At 40.2% G+C, this 16,229-nt stretch overlaps 2 long non-coding RNA genes and 1 pseudogene across 2 annotated transcripts; 1 reads left to right on the forward strand and 2 right to left on the reverse strand.

Annotated features, from left to right (window-relative positions):
* Positions 1 to 760: 760 nt before the first annotated feature.
* On the reverse strand, positions 761 to 5,980 carry LOC118817020 (annotated as a pseudogene).
* Positions 5,981 to 6,823: 843 nt separating this feature from the next.
* Positions 6,824 to 14,291, reverse strand: LOC118817021. The gene is made up of 3 exons (XR_005007930.1): positions 14,155 to 14,291; positions 13,914 to 14,017; positions 6,824 to 9,219 (listed from the first exon to the last, which is right to left on the reverse strand). It is a non-coding gene; the product is annotated as an uncharacterized LOC118817021 (long non-coding RNA).
* On the forward strand, positions 13,192 to 14,327 carry LOC118817022. Its single transcript, XR_005007931.1, has 3 exons — positions 13,192 to 13,760; positions 13,949 to 14,026; positions 14,213 to 14,327. It is a non-coding gene; the product is annotated as an uncharacterized LOC118817022 (long non-coding RNA).
* Positions 14,328 to 16,229: the final 1,902 nt, after the last annotated feature.

The following is a 16,229-nucleotide window of genomic DNA, read 5'->3' on the forward strand; positions in this document are numbered from 1 at the left end:
CCTGTGTATGACCTTAGCCTGTTTTTGGATTCCGCCTCCAGTTTGTTCCCTTATTAAACCTTATATACAGCCTACTCTGCGAACATCTGATCTATCCAGACGCCTCATGGGCATTTTTGTTTTAGATAGTGATAAAGAGGGGGGCATTTCTATTTTAGCCAGTGAGCAAGAGGGGGCGTTGTTGTTTTAGCCTGTGAGAAAGATGGGGGCATTCTTGTTTAGCCAATCAGAAAGAGGGGGTGGTTCCTAAAAACTGTCCCGCCCCTGGCTTCATTTTGACCTCATTGGGATTTTTTAGTTGAATTGGCCAAGCCCCTCAGTCGGCAGCCAAGGTGGGACAACGCTCAGCTTTCTTTTATGATTGGTTTGCAGCTTAGAAATGCCACGCTTAGCTCAAAAATGTACCCCCTTGATGGCTGAGAGGGTTTAAATGTGATTTTATGTCAAATACATAATGTGTGAGTTACACTGGCAGTGCCTTCTTACCCTTCCTTATAGTCTGAGTTCTTTAAATTGTAAAAGCATCTGATTTTCTGCTCATCAAATATCTTCTAGTTCATTTGTGTTATGGAATGCTGGGCACTGTAATATGTCAGCAGAGGATGAGTCTGTATCAAATGTGCCTAATGATGCTCAGTTTACACACCAGACTGAGACTTTCTTCTTACACTATCAGTTACACTTACAATATTAGCGTGAATGTCAGTTTGAATGTTAAATGCACAAAGGGAGAAGAAGACACCGTTTCAAATACATTTAATAACATAATTATACATACGTTCACTTTTCAAAGTCTTAAAAGTTAAAATGACCTTTCAGATCAAAATCACTGTTTCATTGATCATATTTTTAAGATCCTGAAGCTGCCGAGCCACAAAGTTGTCCAAATGACAATGTTAAAAACACAGTAAAGCAAGAAAAGACACTATTTACACTATTTATATGTTTAGTTGCCTACAAAGACCAAAATCCAGCTCGTGTCCAGTTTTGTAAATCATAAACCTCATTTCCATCCAAATTTATTCCACCAACATTATTAAGGGCAGAAAATTTCATTTGTTTTCAAGGTGGTTGTGAATGTGTTGATAGGCTGTTGCATGCAAGCCAAGGTGGTTGCTAAAGTGTAGATACATTGTTTCAATGGTATCCCAGGTGGTTGTTAAAGTGCTGGTAAGCCATTGCCATGTTATCCAAGATGGTTGCTAAGGTGTAGGTAGGCCGTTGCTATGGTATCCCAGGTGGTTAATAAAGTGTTGTTCAGCTATTGCTGTCATATCCCAGGTGGTTGCTAAGGTGTTGCCAGGCCATTGCTGTAGTAATCAAATGCTAATATATTGGCTAATCCATGATGCAAATTAGTCTATAGTATTTAAACTAACTTTAAATTTCAGTAAATGACTGATTAGAGTCTTATAATGCAATAATGCAATAATTAACCCATCCAGCGCAATGAGTGCTGTGATAATTTCAGAAATCACGAAGGATTTATCCTTACACTGAAACAAAACTGGTTTGTCCGTTCAACCTAAAAAAGGTGGTAACAGGCAACATAACTGTTTTTATTCAACTCAAATAGATATTTTTAAGCAAAACAATGCAAAGTGAAAATGTAGTTTAGATTAACAGAATTTATATTGTACATACATTCAAAACGCAAAAACACTTAAAATCAACTTTTGCCATGTTCTGCTTTTTTCTGTGTTGATGTAAATGAAAAAGCTGAACGTGTGATCTGGCTCTCAGCGATAGAAAAGAAGCACAGCAGCTTCAGTGAGCTCCCGGGACGCACTCCAGCCTACATGTGTCCCGTATCCATTCCAGTCAAAAGCAGGAAAATCTCCACACTGTCTTGGTGCACCTTCTGGAAAATGCCCTCCTCCACCAATACAGTACTGCAAAACAAACATATTCAGACAGTAAGGAACCCCATTTCTTATATTACAGCTACCAAGTCACCTGAACCAGGAAAACAAACTCCACAGAATATCTTTTTCTTTGTTCAGGTGCAGGTGAGAAAATACTGGACAAATCCATGAGTTCATTTGTTAACTTACGTGTTCTGTATTGCAGCCAGTTGGCCTGACTCCAGAGCAGATCGCCATGGCCGCCTTCTCATTGTTAAACACTCTGAAAGTGATGAAGCCAGGCTCAAACTCTCCTGAAAAGATTCATATTGAACTATTAGTTGCCTTTTTTTTCTGCATAAAGCTGAATATTAAAGATATGAGATACCATGGATCTTTGAAACGACAATGAATTGATTTGGCTCATTTGCCTGTTTGTGATGATGATACAAATGAGTCAAAGTTGACATGGAAAAAACAGTCTACTAATTTTTACCAAAAATAGCTCCAAATTATACTCATCACTGGTTGAGAAATAAAATGCCAATATATATATAGGGTAAACCTTCTGTCTTAGAACGATATTTTTAATGAAATCTTTCCAGTCTCTCACTGTAATGATATTGTGGCGACTGCTTTGTGTATAAAGGATGTTCTTAAGGGCACTGCAGCTCAGTTCACATTCAGCACAGCTTCCGCACTGTGTGTTTTACCAAATAAAGAGCCTGGTTTGGGTTCACTGCAGAATCTCCTGCCTCATTCTTCACCATCATCTCTACAATATCATGCTATCTGAGCGAAATCAGTGACATAGCATTTGAAAATCGATTTTGACCAATGTATATGTTTCAGTGTTCAGTATGTCACTTTCATCCTATTGCCTTACATCTTTTGTCATGGTGGGCCCGAAGACCCCACCTGTGCAGGCTATATCAAGCCAGCCCAGGAGTTGTGGGCCATGTCCACATTGCTGAAGGTGAAGTGGGAAGCAAGGAAAGTACTTCAGCACCAATGTTGTGGACAGCAGACTTCACGTGGCCAGGACTTGATCACACCCTCATGCTGCACGGCTGGGACGTGCAAATGAGAGACCAGCTGCACCTCATTTTGATAGCCCAAGGCTTCCCTTTATAACCAGAGCCTTTGGACAGAAAGGGTGAGTCATGCTGGGCTACAGATCGCTGTCCTTATCTTTACAAACTCACTGCTGTCAGATGGATGGCCTTGGGAAACCTCCAGCTCCCCCCTTGATGGCTATGCTAAAAGCCTCTGCCGCCTGAACTTCTGCCCTCTTGAGCGTTTTTCTCTTTTTCTTTTTTTGTGGCAAAAGATCCTAGCTACCCCAGAAGCTTTTATTTTTTTGTTTGTTATTTCATTTTTCCTTTTTGAGCCAGCTGGCCTTATTCTTTAACTATACCACTCTTCATCAAGTTGGGCTACAGACAGTGGTTTTGTGTTGTTTGCAAAATAAGTGGTCCAAATATGCCAACAAATGTTAGTAGAAACGTTGAAGGATGTTGACAAATACCTCTCGAGTTTGGACCATAAAGGTTCCTGGTAGAGGCTTCATTCCCGGTATCGTAAACCACTGGAACAGCAGGTCCGCTATCAATACGACAAGCTCCTATTCCAAATCTCACCGGGAATTTCTGAAAGGAAATGAAACCCAAAGCCAACCCTTATAAAGACTGATAAGAGTAATAAAACCTTACTTGATCTCTACTTCTTCATAATTGATCAGTTTAATTACACAGCAGTTTGAATTTAACCAGTCGGAAGGGCTGATGTCCGGACCAGCTGATCAAAAATACCGCAGTCCATTTGACAATCAAAGTCAAATTGCTGGGCGAATTAGCAGCAGCTTGTGCTGCAAGAACAATACGAGCGTCCATCAAGAACCAAATGTTAAAACATGCACATTATGCAGAACATTTTTACCTTACACTCTTTAAAAGGTGGTTCTTTTCTTCTTTAGTAAAAAAATGGTTCTGTGTAAAACTATGTTCACTCTTTGCATGATTAAAGGGTTCTTTGCTTCATGAAAGGGTTCTTCAGATTAATAGACAGTATGCTGTAGAGGGTTCTTCTATTGTTACAAGCTTGACATCGTCACAATAGAAGAACCTTTTTGGTGCTATAGAGAACCATTTTCAAAATGGTTCTAGATAGAGCCATATACAACGTATTGTTCATCAATCTGAAGAACCCTTGAAGTACACTTTTATTTATTAAAGAACACTTGAAGAACCATCTTTTTAAGAGTGTTCAAAATATAGGTCAAAGTCAATGCAGATATATTCAATTGGCACCCACACTGCTGTTTACAAAGCCTTAAAGACAGTTCTGTACACTGTCACTGGGATGGTAAATCTAAACGGTACATCTTCAGAGCCTTTAGTTAGGGAATGTAACTGTACAATGTACCCTATTATTTAAATTACACTGACTCAACCTTTTTTATTAATGTTAAGTTCTTGTCTCTGGGATAGTGAATGTAGTATACCTTTAATTATTACTTATGATACACAATTGGGCCTTTCAGGATTGTGATGCACTTCTGAGGGTACATTTTTGTTGTTTGTATATTGGGTACATCAGGGCCTCGGTATACATTCAGCCACATGTACAAATATTAAAAGTCTGATTGTTTTACCCTGAATAAGAAGAAAAGATTTCCTCCATGAAGGCTGAGAAAGCGGTTGTCGGTGTGGTAGCGTAAGATAGAAGCAGTGCTCCAGTGTTTTAGCTGAATGTTATTAGGAACATGCCACACCGCCACATCCTGTGCCGCGATGTTGTAATACCCAGGATTCTGTAAGAAGTAAGAGTGATGGAATGTTAGGGCAGAGCAGATATCCACAAAGCATCTCAGAGCAGGGATGCCAGTTTAGGATTCGTATTTGAGCCTAAGAACTATGTAAACAGCAGAAGAATCTAATCGTAGAACAGGAAATGAGCCCTAGTCCTTCTGCAGGCACCCACTGTGTTTATCTTTTTTTTTGCTTCCAAGATGCACTACAATGTCCAAAAGTATTCAGAAACAGGTACCACATCTCACCTTGTAGTCGTCACTGGTAGCAGCCTCTGCAGATCCAAATGTGACTCGATTAGCCCATGTTCCATCTCCTTCTGGAAGGTTGGGGTTACTACCTTGCTGGCTCGACCAACGATCACCTAAGGTGCATTTCCCATACAAGTTGTTCTCGTGTACACTGGCCACCAGCGTCCAGCCACCTCCAGCTGTGGTCATATCACAGTAGGTCTGGTAGACCACCCCAGTCTCCGTTGTAAGATAGTACAGCCCATCTGTTCATACACAAACAATACCGATCCAAATTATCTTCATGCACTTTTTGGAAAATGTCAGAATAAAGCAATGCCAGTCTTACCTTCAAGGATTCGATACTTGTCTCGGATTTCTTTGCAGCTTCAAGCCACATATCTAATCCTCTCAAGAAGTTTCTCTACCTCATTGTTGGATTTAGTGTTATTGATTTCAATACATGGAGCCTGTGCTTCCTGAATTACATACATTGCACTCACTGTAACAACAAAACAACATTTGGTATGAGTTTGTGAAAAATGCCATGAATGAGAATGTAAGCACAGTTAAAACACATTCTGTCACATTCAGGTTTGATTAGCAACTCTAATGACAAATTAGATCTCTGAGGTTTGGATTTTGATCCTTGATTTTAATTAATAGTTTAAGATCATACTTTGTATCTTAGTTGTGGAGGTAAAGTTTACTTACCTGATTTGGATTCACAGAGGTGCAGGTTCACTGAGAGACATATCAACAGAAATCCCACTGACAGCATGCTTGCAAAAAAGACTACATGAAAAAGTATTATATCATAATTTATAAAATATAAGTGTAGAACACCATACACGTATTTCGTTTTCATACCCTTCCATAATATGTTAAAATATTAGATTTACCTGTATGATCCAACATTATGTTGAGATGAATGAGCCTTAATGATTGTTCTCTTTGAGAAATCAAGCTTATTTAAGGTGTCACTTTATCTCTTGCAGTGTTGACAGTAATCATAAGGAAGTAATGTATTATTAACTTTTTGGAAGGTAATATTGGAAGGTAATTTATGGTTATGAGCTAGATAAGTAATTAAAATGTCACTTGTTCAGCTGGGTGCACTCCCCAACACCAAAGTCCCTAGTCCTCCTGTTGGGACACCCACCAAGAAGGAAGTGGAAGAGTGGAGGTGAAAGATCAAGGCTACTGGAGCTAAGAGTTCTCACCTGCCAGTACTCAGAACTCAAGAGAACTGAACATACAAGAAAGCCAATATTCATGGGTGCTGGACCTGTTTAGCTGATGTGGAGCATCCGTTGACATATCAGGGGCCACGATTCACCTTGAGACAGATACACTATATTGCCAAAAGTATTCAGTCACCCATCCATATCATTGAATTCAGGTGTTCCAATCTCTTCCATGGCCACAGGTGTATAAAACCAAGCACCCAGGCCTGCAGACTGCTTCTACAAACATTAGTGAAAGAATGGGTCGCTCTCAGGAGCTCAGTGAATTCCAGCGTGGTACCGTGATAGGATGCCACCTGTGCAACAAGTCCAGTCGTGAAATTTCCTCACTACTAAATATTCCACAGTAAACTGTCAGTGGTATCATAACAAAGTGGAAGTGATTGGGAACGACAGCAACTCGGCCACAAAGTGGTAGGCCTCGTAAAATGACAGAGTGGGGTCAGCGAATGCTGAGGCGCATAGTGCGCAGAGGTCACCAACTTTCTGCAGAGTCAATCGCTACAGACCTCCAAACTTCATGTGGCCTTCAGATTAGTTCAAGAGCAGCACATAGAGAGCTTCATGGAATGGGTTTCCATGGCTGAGCAGCTGCATCCAAGCCTTACATCACCAAGCGCAACGCAAGGGTCGAATGCAGTGGTGTAAAGCGCCGCCACTGGACTGGAGTGACCAATCACGCTTCTCCGTCTGGCAATCCGATGGATGAGTCTGGGTTTGGCGGTTGCCAGGAGACGGTACTTGTCTGACTGCATTGTGCCGAGTGTAAAGTTTGGTGGAGGGGGGATTATGTTCCAAATGGTGTCTTTTGGACTACACGACCACATAAAATTGTTACATCCTCAGGAAACTGGGCATGCCAGAGGATTTTGTTGTTCTAATAAGGAACCCCTATACTGATCAGTAAGCCAAAGTCATGACAGAAAATGGACAAACTGAATGCTTCCACATTGGCAAGGTTTCCCACTATCCCCATGCCTGTGAAACATGTATGCTAAACATATAATAAGAGAAGCAGGACCGATGATTGACAATTCAAGATTGGTGGAAAAAATCAGTAACTTTCGAATGACAGATAACGTGATGACACTCTTAGCGGAAAATGACAAAGGCCTGAATGCACTTGTGACTTCAGCTCAATATGAAGAAAAAACCTTACCATAATGAAAAAATTAATGGAACTTTGCTGTGGGTCATGTACAGGATTTCAAGGGGGTTTCAATGTTCTGGGCCATATTGTTAGCTCTTACTGGTCCAGTGAACATGGCTGCAGACACAGACTAGATATTTTAAAATATCTCTATTGTCAACACCAGTGCAAGCAATGTGGATATATGTGTGGTGCTGTCCCAGGAATAGAAGCCTAGAGAATATGAAGTGACACACTTTGCCATACCTTGAGTCATTCTAGGAATTTCTAGCAGTGGTTTAAGCTTTGTGCCTTCTTTTTGCAGGTCCTGCATCCTCATGTGGCTTCTCAATTTCAGGTGACCAGAGAGATGGTTGGCTTTATAGGCCAGCTGGTGTGCATGGTCCAAAGACTCTTAGCCCCAAAAGTATGTCTTATGGCGGATTCATGGCTTGGTGCATGGTTAAGTTTAGAATCACTGAAATGCTGTATTAGTTTCAAGGTCAATTTTACTTGGCAGGCTGCAGAGAGGTTATTGTGCTCCATATTCACTGCCTCGACCTCTGGAATACTCACCAGGGATTGACAAAATATTTGTATGTCCCAATGCAGCATATTCTGCCCCAGTAAAGTGGCCCCACACTACATGGGGCCATGTAGTGTACCTGAGGCGAGGCATGTAGTGCTGTTTTATGGTAGTCCTCTTAGCATGATTTGCATATTCATTATTTGAAAAAAACTCAAGCAAAGCAAAGCAGCAGGACCTTATGGCATTGAACCTAGGGTACTGAAACAGTGCGGAGCAGCTGTGTGGAATTCTTCAGCACATTTTTAATCTGAGCCGCAGCCTGAAGAGAGTCCCAGTTATGTGGAAAACATCTTGTGTGGTTCCTGTCGCCAAGAAAAGGCAACCGATAACACTTCATTAAAATGCTAATGAAGACACTTAAAAGACTGATGCTAGCTCATCTGAGATCTCTGGTCAGAACAGCTCTTGACCCTCTGCAGTTTGCATATCAGGATGGCATTGGAGTGGATGATGCAGTTGTCTATCTGCTGGACAGAACGTACTCTCACCTGGACACATCAGGCAGCACTGTGAGGATCATGTTCTTCGATTTCTCCAGTGCATTTAACACCATACAGCCTGTGCTGATAGGGGAGAAGCTACGGCTGATGCAGGTGGATGAATCTATCATCGCATGGATAATGGACTACCTGACTGGACGACCCCAGTATGTGCGACTGCAGGGCTGTGTCTCAGACAAGGCTGTGTGCAGTGATGGGGCACCACAGGGGACTGTGTTAGCTCCATTCCCGTTCAACCTGTACACCTCTGACTTACAACACAGAGTCGTGTCATCTGTAGAAATTCTCGGATGACACGGCCATCGTGGGGTGCATGAGGAATGGACAGGAGGAGGAACACAGGAAGCTGGTGAAGGATTTGTTGACTGGTGTAAGCTGAACCAGCTGCAGCTAAACATCAGTAAGACTAAGGAGATGGTGCTGGATTTTAGGAAGTCCAAACCTGCCCTGTCACCAGTCACCATTGATGGAGTTGATGTGGAGGTGGTAGAGATGTACAACTATCTGGGTGTGCACTTGGACAACAAGCTGGACTGGAGCTGTAACACTCTTGCAGTGTACAAGAGAGGCTAGAGCAGTCTCTACTTCCTGAGGAGGCTGAGGTCTTTTGGTGTGGGCACTAAGCTCCTATGCGCTCTAAACAAAATAAATAAGCTTATTAGGAAGGCTGGCTCTGTTGTAGGAGTCAAGCTGGACTCTTTTGAGGTTGTGGCAGAACAAAGGATGCTCAACAGCTGTTAGCCATCTTGGACACACCTCACACCCCCTGTTCTTACCCACTGCTATACGGCTCTACAACGTGGCTCCTTACTGCAGAGATGGTACTGATCTCTGAAGAATCCAAACCCTCACTGTACCAGGGGAACCAGTCTGAAGAAAAAAAAAAGAAGTTTATTCATTGCAGCCTGAACTGAGCTGAACCACATCACTATATCATCTCTCCTGTTAATACTCACTGCGCAATATATCATAACTGCTACTGTAATGACTCTCACTGCACACTTTACACTGTAATATTGCTGCAACTCCTAGTTATGTCTATACTCATTGTGCTCTTAGACAAATCTGTCTTATATGCTATGTAAATATGCAAATAGATATATCTCTATTCCTATTTTCTTATACTTTAACTTATGTCTATTTTTTTGTCTATTTATTCTGCCTAATGTATGTCTATATATGTCTATCTGTCTATGCAATCTATCATTTTTCCAATTGGAATAACTAGTTACCATTTTTCTCATTTACTTGTTTGATTGTTTGATAAGTCTTGTGTTGCTTCATTATTTTGACATCATATTTTATTTATCGATCATATCAACTCACCGTTTGCTACAATGTTATTCATTAAGGAATGACCAAGTTGCTTATCATTTACCTTGTGTTTATGTTTTTGTAAGCTGCATTGTAAACAAAAATGAAAGTTTTGAAAGAGGAAAAAAAATGTTCATGATAATCTTTATAAGTTTTTGACACAAATCAAAAGAAAAAAGTTTGCGGAAATAAGCGCAAACACACACACACACACACACACACACACACACACACACACACATTTATCCTGTGTGCCACTTATCCTTCTCGGTCGCAGGGGGAGCTGGAGCCTATCCCAGCAGTCATCGGGCAGGAGGCAGGAAACACCCTGGACAGGTTGCCAGTTCATTGGAAATAAATATGTTTTTCCAAATATTTCATGGCTCTTTCATAAGACAGTAAAACATTACCTGCTACACTATCTACTACAGTGGTATTTTTAGGGTTGTGTTTTCTGCAAACATGAAATGGTGAGAAGCTGTTGGTCTTGATGCCAAGGGTTCCGCTTCAGGAAGTGAAACTTATCTTGACAGGAACCATAAGGAAGTATTGCTTGTGTTTATTATGGCTTAACAAGAAAAGATGTTTTAGTTTTCTACTGATAGAAAAGATTAAGTATTTTACGTTGTCTGCCATATGAATTTGCACAATGTAAAAAACATGGAAATGTTTAATGACTTGGATTGCACATGCTTGGCCATCATTTATAGAAACGATAAAGGTATAAGCACCTTTCTATGTCAAACAAGAGAAATTCAAACATATGGATCTTAGTAGCCGAGCAATATTTTCATGCTATACAAAAACAGGAGGAGATGCATGATAGATTAGGTCTGGTGTTTTTTAGAAGGCCTTACATCTTACACTTTTTACACAAAATATATTTTCAGAAACTCAGAGCTTTCAGAAGAGTTTGCATCATGTAATTGGTTTCATAAGTAAGCTGATAAGGTTTACATTTTATACATTTGTCCCGCAAAGTTATTTATAATCTGGTTTTACTTCTTATGGGACCCACCAAACCTGCCTGCTGATGACTAAATCTTGTTTTGATTTATGTTTTTGTTATAAAGGAACTGAAGTTTGTTTTTCTTTTCGTCTTTAACTTTGTCATAAACTAAGAATCAGAAAGTCATATTAAAAAGCTAAATCAATAAAATCAGCTTTCAAGGAAAAGTGTAAAAAGGGCTAACACCACCGCTGCTGAGGGACCAGCGCAAGCCAAGGAGAGAGAGGTTGGCTGCATGCTAGGCTAAAGGCTAGAGTTAGCCAAACAAACTAGATGAGCCAGGATAACATCACAACGCATAATAAGGGCCCATATGAAAAAATATATGTATCTTGTGTATGTGTTTTCAAATGTATTTATCAAATGTATTTATCAAATATGTTTTTGCAATATATAAAAATGGCCAAAAAATGTACAACCCATTTCCAAAAAAGTTGGGACGCTGTGCAGAATGCAATGATATGCAAATAATTTAAACCATATTTTTAAAGGAAAATACTACAAAGGTGACATATGTTGATACTGAGAAATTTTACTGTGTTTTGAAAAATATATGCTCATTTTGAATTTGATGCCAACAACACGTTCCAAAAAAGTTGGGATGGGGGCCTGTTTACCACTGTGTTTCATCACCGGTTCTTTTATCAACACTCTGTAAGCGTTTGGGAGCTGAGGAGACACTGCTGTAGTTTAGAAAGTAAAATGTTTTCTGTTCTTGTTTGATAAAGGTTTTCAGCTGCTCATCAGTTCAGGGTCTCCTTGGTTGTATTTTTCATTTTATAATGTGCCAAATGTTATCAGTGGTGACAGGTCTGGACTGCAGGCAGGTCAGTTTAGCACCTGCACTCTTTTAATACAGAGCAATGCTGTTGTAATACATGCAGAATGTGGTTTGACATTGTCTTGCTGAAATAATCAAGGCCTTCCCTGAAAAAGACGTCGTCTGAATGGCAGCATATGTTTCCAAAACCTGTATATATCGTTCAGCATTAATGGTGCCTTCATAGATGTGCACGTCACCCATGCCATGTGCACTAATGTACACCTATACCATCATGAATACTAGCTTTTGAACTGTGCATTAACAAGCTGAGTGGTCTTTAGCCCTGAGGATACAATGTCTATGATTTCCAAAAAGAATTTCAAATGTTGATTCGTCAGACCACAGAACACTTTTCCACTTCCACTAAATGAGCTCAGGCCCAGAGAAGGTGGCAGCGTTTCTGGATCCTGTTTATGTACAGTTTCTTCTTTGTGTTTTATAGTTTTAACTTGCATTTGTGGATGCAGTGATAGTGTTTTTACAGACAGTGTTTTTCAGAAGTGTTTCTGAGCCCATGCAGTGATTTCCACTGCAGAATCATGTCTGTTTTTAATGCAGTGCCGCCTGAGGGCCCAAAGATCACGGCCAGCAAATACTGGTTTTTGGCCTTGTCCCTTACATACAGAGATTTCTCCAGATTCTCTGAATCTTTTGATGTTGTTATGTAGCATAGATGATGAAAAGCAGAAAGTGCTTTGCTATTTTATGTTGAGAAACGTTATTCTTGAATTGTTGCACTTTTTGATGGTGCAGTCTTTCACAGAGTGCAGAATCCCTTCTCATCTTTACTTCTGAAAGACTTAGCCTTTCTGGTGGGTGATTTAAAATTTAAGGACAGTTCTACACAAATTTTCCACAAGAGAGAATAAAACTCTGGACCATGTTTATTGGTTACTTACATGGTTACTTACGAGGCAGCACCCCACTCAGACTTCGGATGATCACACCACATCTCTTTGTTTCTCTAACTGATTGATAAACCAATCAAATGGGTACAACTGAGTGTTCATCCAAGATATTACTGGTAACACTTTCTATGAATGTCACATTTGTAAGCATCTATAAATGCATATATAAGGTGTCATAAGCATGGCTATAAATAGTGCATTCAAAAGGTGTAATAAACATGACTATAAATATTTATACAAATGTATTACGAGTTATAGCCATGCTTATTATGCATCATGTATTGTTAACATACTGCATTATAAGTACTGTTCCTATATTTGTCAGCTCTAAGTAAAGTGAAGCGTACTGTACTAAAGCCTCCTCCAGTGTTCAGAGTGAGGCTTCAAGTTGAAGTATTTACTGAAGGATTTACTGAAACACTAAAACATTCACAGTAAAGCACATTACAGGCTTCAAATGTCAGAGTTTAAACTAGAGCTGCCATCAGTGTTTTACCCAATGTGGGAAAGTCAATGTACACCACCGTTAGCTCGGCACTAACTTAACACTACATATCCAATAGAATGCTAGCAGAAATCAGCATTACTGTACTGTAGTGTGATGTCACAGAGTGAAGGGTTCTAGTGCTTGTCGTTAGAACTAGTGAGGGAACAAATTACAATGACAACACTCTACTATCAAGTATAACATGTTATTAACACTACTGATAAAGCATTATGTTAACAATTCATAATGTATAATAAACATGGCTATAAAGTGTAATTCAGTGTAATTCATTTTTATAAATATTTATAGCCATGTTTATAACACCTTATGAATGTATTATAAAATGTTATGAATGTGTGTATACACGCTTTAAAACATGACATTCATAGAAAGTTTGACCGTATTACTCAATAAAATTTCCTCACTTTGGACCAATCAGAATGAATTTTGTGGCATTTTCCTCATCATACTAATCAGACATGATTTGACTGTTATTAGATATTAAGACCTTCACATATGCAGACATTTTCTATATATATACCAATGCATTATTAACAGTCTTGGTCCTTTGCCAGGGGTGTAGCAGCATTTTTGCTCCTGTGAAAAAATTACAGCTGATAATCGAAACACGCTAACTGCAGAGTCATAAACTCTAACTTTGCTCTTTCACCTGTGCTGACAGCTGCAATAAGCTCACCTGACTTGCTGTTGAGAAATCACCAGGTGTTTATTTTGGCATGTGTACCTACATTTCCCCCCCGCAGAAAGAAGTCTGCGGCTGTGTTCCAGTATCTCCACTCATGCTAAGCTAGTACATAGAACTCTCTCTGCCATTACTAATGTTGGGTGGTTTACCACAGCATAACTAAGGTAAAATATTAACTGAAACATCTGTCTGTTCAACCCCGTCTCCTTCCTCTCCTGTACTGCAGTATCATTGAGCCAGTTACTCTGTATGGTGCCGTCTGTTTTTTCAGAATGCTGTCAGTTTCTAATAAGAATAAATTCATAAAGACAACTAACCTTGCCTGCAAACTCATCTGTACTCCCACCCACAGCTGTTGTCACCTCATCCCTGATCACATATGATCCAGAACAGCCACTCCACCAGCACTTTGTGCACTGTCCTTCAGGTCGTAAGTACAAACAACCATTTGGGCATTACATTACTGCTGGAGATGCTTCACCGCCGACTACTGATGAGATTGAGTTTTTTTACGTTTGTATTGTTAGCTAATCGACTCAGTTTAAACCTAGTACTTACATTTAAAGTGTCTCTTCAGCTGCTGTTTACTCCTCTGCTTATGCCGCCATGTTCTTAGATCCTCGCTGGCGAACCTTGGGATATGTTGGCTGGCGAAGGATGCACCCCTCGGCCACATGTGAAGGAGCCTTAGAAATGGGACAGCCTAGTCGCGCCACTGTGACGCAATCAGCCGCAATTGAGTCTGAGTTGAGTCTTGAGTCTCTAAGGTCAGTCCTTCAGGTAATAGCTTCTGTTATATATGCACCTACTGTATTAGGAAGTGCTTTCACTCGTCTTTTCTTGTTTTAATGATTTTGTTTACACATCAGTGATCAGTGCTGAATTATACAACAGTTAGTTCCGGCCACACAAGCTGATTAGTTGAGAGTCGTTCTAACCGTGCTGTCATTTCACCATAACATCACAGGTTTCTCACAAACACTGTATCACTCCGCTGAGACGCTGTTGCTAAGCAACGACTTTGACAGCTGTAGGAGACGCTCAAGACATTTGAACGTTTTTACTTCTTAGTTTGCCTCAAACAGAAAATGGACACTTTTAAGATCACATTTGACCGACAGCCAATTTGGTCAGACTCTGAAGATGAGACGACACTAAATTCCCAAACTGTCATCACCACTGAGCAGCTTTTCAGTCGGCAGCTGTGACAGAAGAACAGCTAAACAACCTGGAATCAGCCAGAAATGAACCCAATACCATTCGCCAAACGTGTAGTCTGATCTTCAGAGTCTGACCAAATCAGACTGAGCCATAAAACTACCACAATATCAAGTTTAGCTCAGTTTTGTCAGTTTTTGCCAGATCAATATTAATGTTGTTTTGTTCCAGCCAGTCTGTAAAGCATCTTACAGCCCATTTAGTTTGGCGAATGGTGTTGGGTTCATTTCTGGCTGATTCCAGGTTGTTTAGCTGTTCTTCTGTCACAGCTGCCGACTGAAAAGCTGCTCAGTGGTGATGACGGTTTGGGAATTTAGTGTAAGGAGCTGGAGAACGAACTGCCGGCTGTGCAGCGAGTGGGCGGAGCTCGTTACTCTGACGTAGCAACAAGCTGCTCATTAAGGAACTATAATTTGGTGAAGGAACTGAACATTAAAACATATTAAACGCCGCGTTCACGGCCCAGTTTATTAATTTATTACTGTATTTATTTAACTGTTGTATTAAAGCAGTAGAACACTCGAGGAGTGTGTTATCACCAATAACATCACGGCTGTGATGATCTACGGTGACCAAATCACAGCCGTGATGTTATTCCACGATAACACACTCCCTCTTGGGTTCTGTTGCTTAATTGTACTGGGCTGAGCCCTGGATCATTACATGCCCAGCCAGCCCCCCGGTCACCTTTCACCTAGTTATACCCTGATGGAGATACCCGAGTCCAGCTCCAGAACCACAGGCCACCACCATGGACAGGTAGATGGTAAGATAGATTTGAGACGGGCATAAACATCCTGATCTCATCTCTCAGCGTCTTAAGAACAAACCACAAACCTCACAGACACACAAAAGCAATAGATCTTTAGTCGGTTCTTTAGGACAGTGGTTCTATGTATGTGGCCAATGACTGTGTTTTTGAAAAAGACCATTTTAAAAGTGGTTTAAAAGGCATGGTGTGCGTTTTATATCTTATATATAGTTCATATTATCAAAGCTTTTAACTGCCTAGTTTCAGTTATTAAAACGCATTTTCATGGTTCTCCTGAAATCTGACCACCTGACATGGTAAACTGAACTGTTCTGACCATGACCTGAAAATCACACTTTTTACTACATTCGTGACCTTGGCATTGCACCATGAAGGTCACTTGGGGTCCTCTTTATGATGCAATACCCTGGCCCCTCTTTTCTGAAAGCATATCAAAGTTTTTAATGAATTGAGCGCTTTTAAAGTTGCTTTGTTTTGCAACATGGATTTTATTTTAAAGTTGAGTCAAAAATAAAATCATGGGGAACTGTTTTATTTAGAATTTTATAAATAAATTACCCTTTTTGATCATTTACTTAATCAACATACATGGTTGGACGGTTGCACCACCTGACATTTTTAGATTTTTAGAGGCAAAAAGAAA

This window comes from Colossoma macropomum, unplaced genomic scaffold, assembly GCF_904425465.1.
Source record: "Colossoma macropomum unplaced genomic scaffold, Colossoma_macropomum, whole genome shotgun sequence".
Lineage (NCBI taxonomy): Eukaryota > Metazoa > Chordata > Actinopteri > Characiformes > Serrasalmidae > Colossoma > Colossoma macropomum.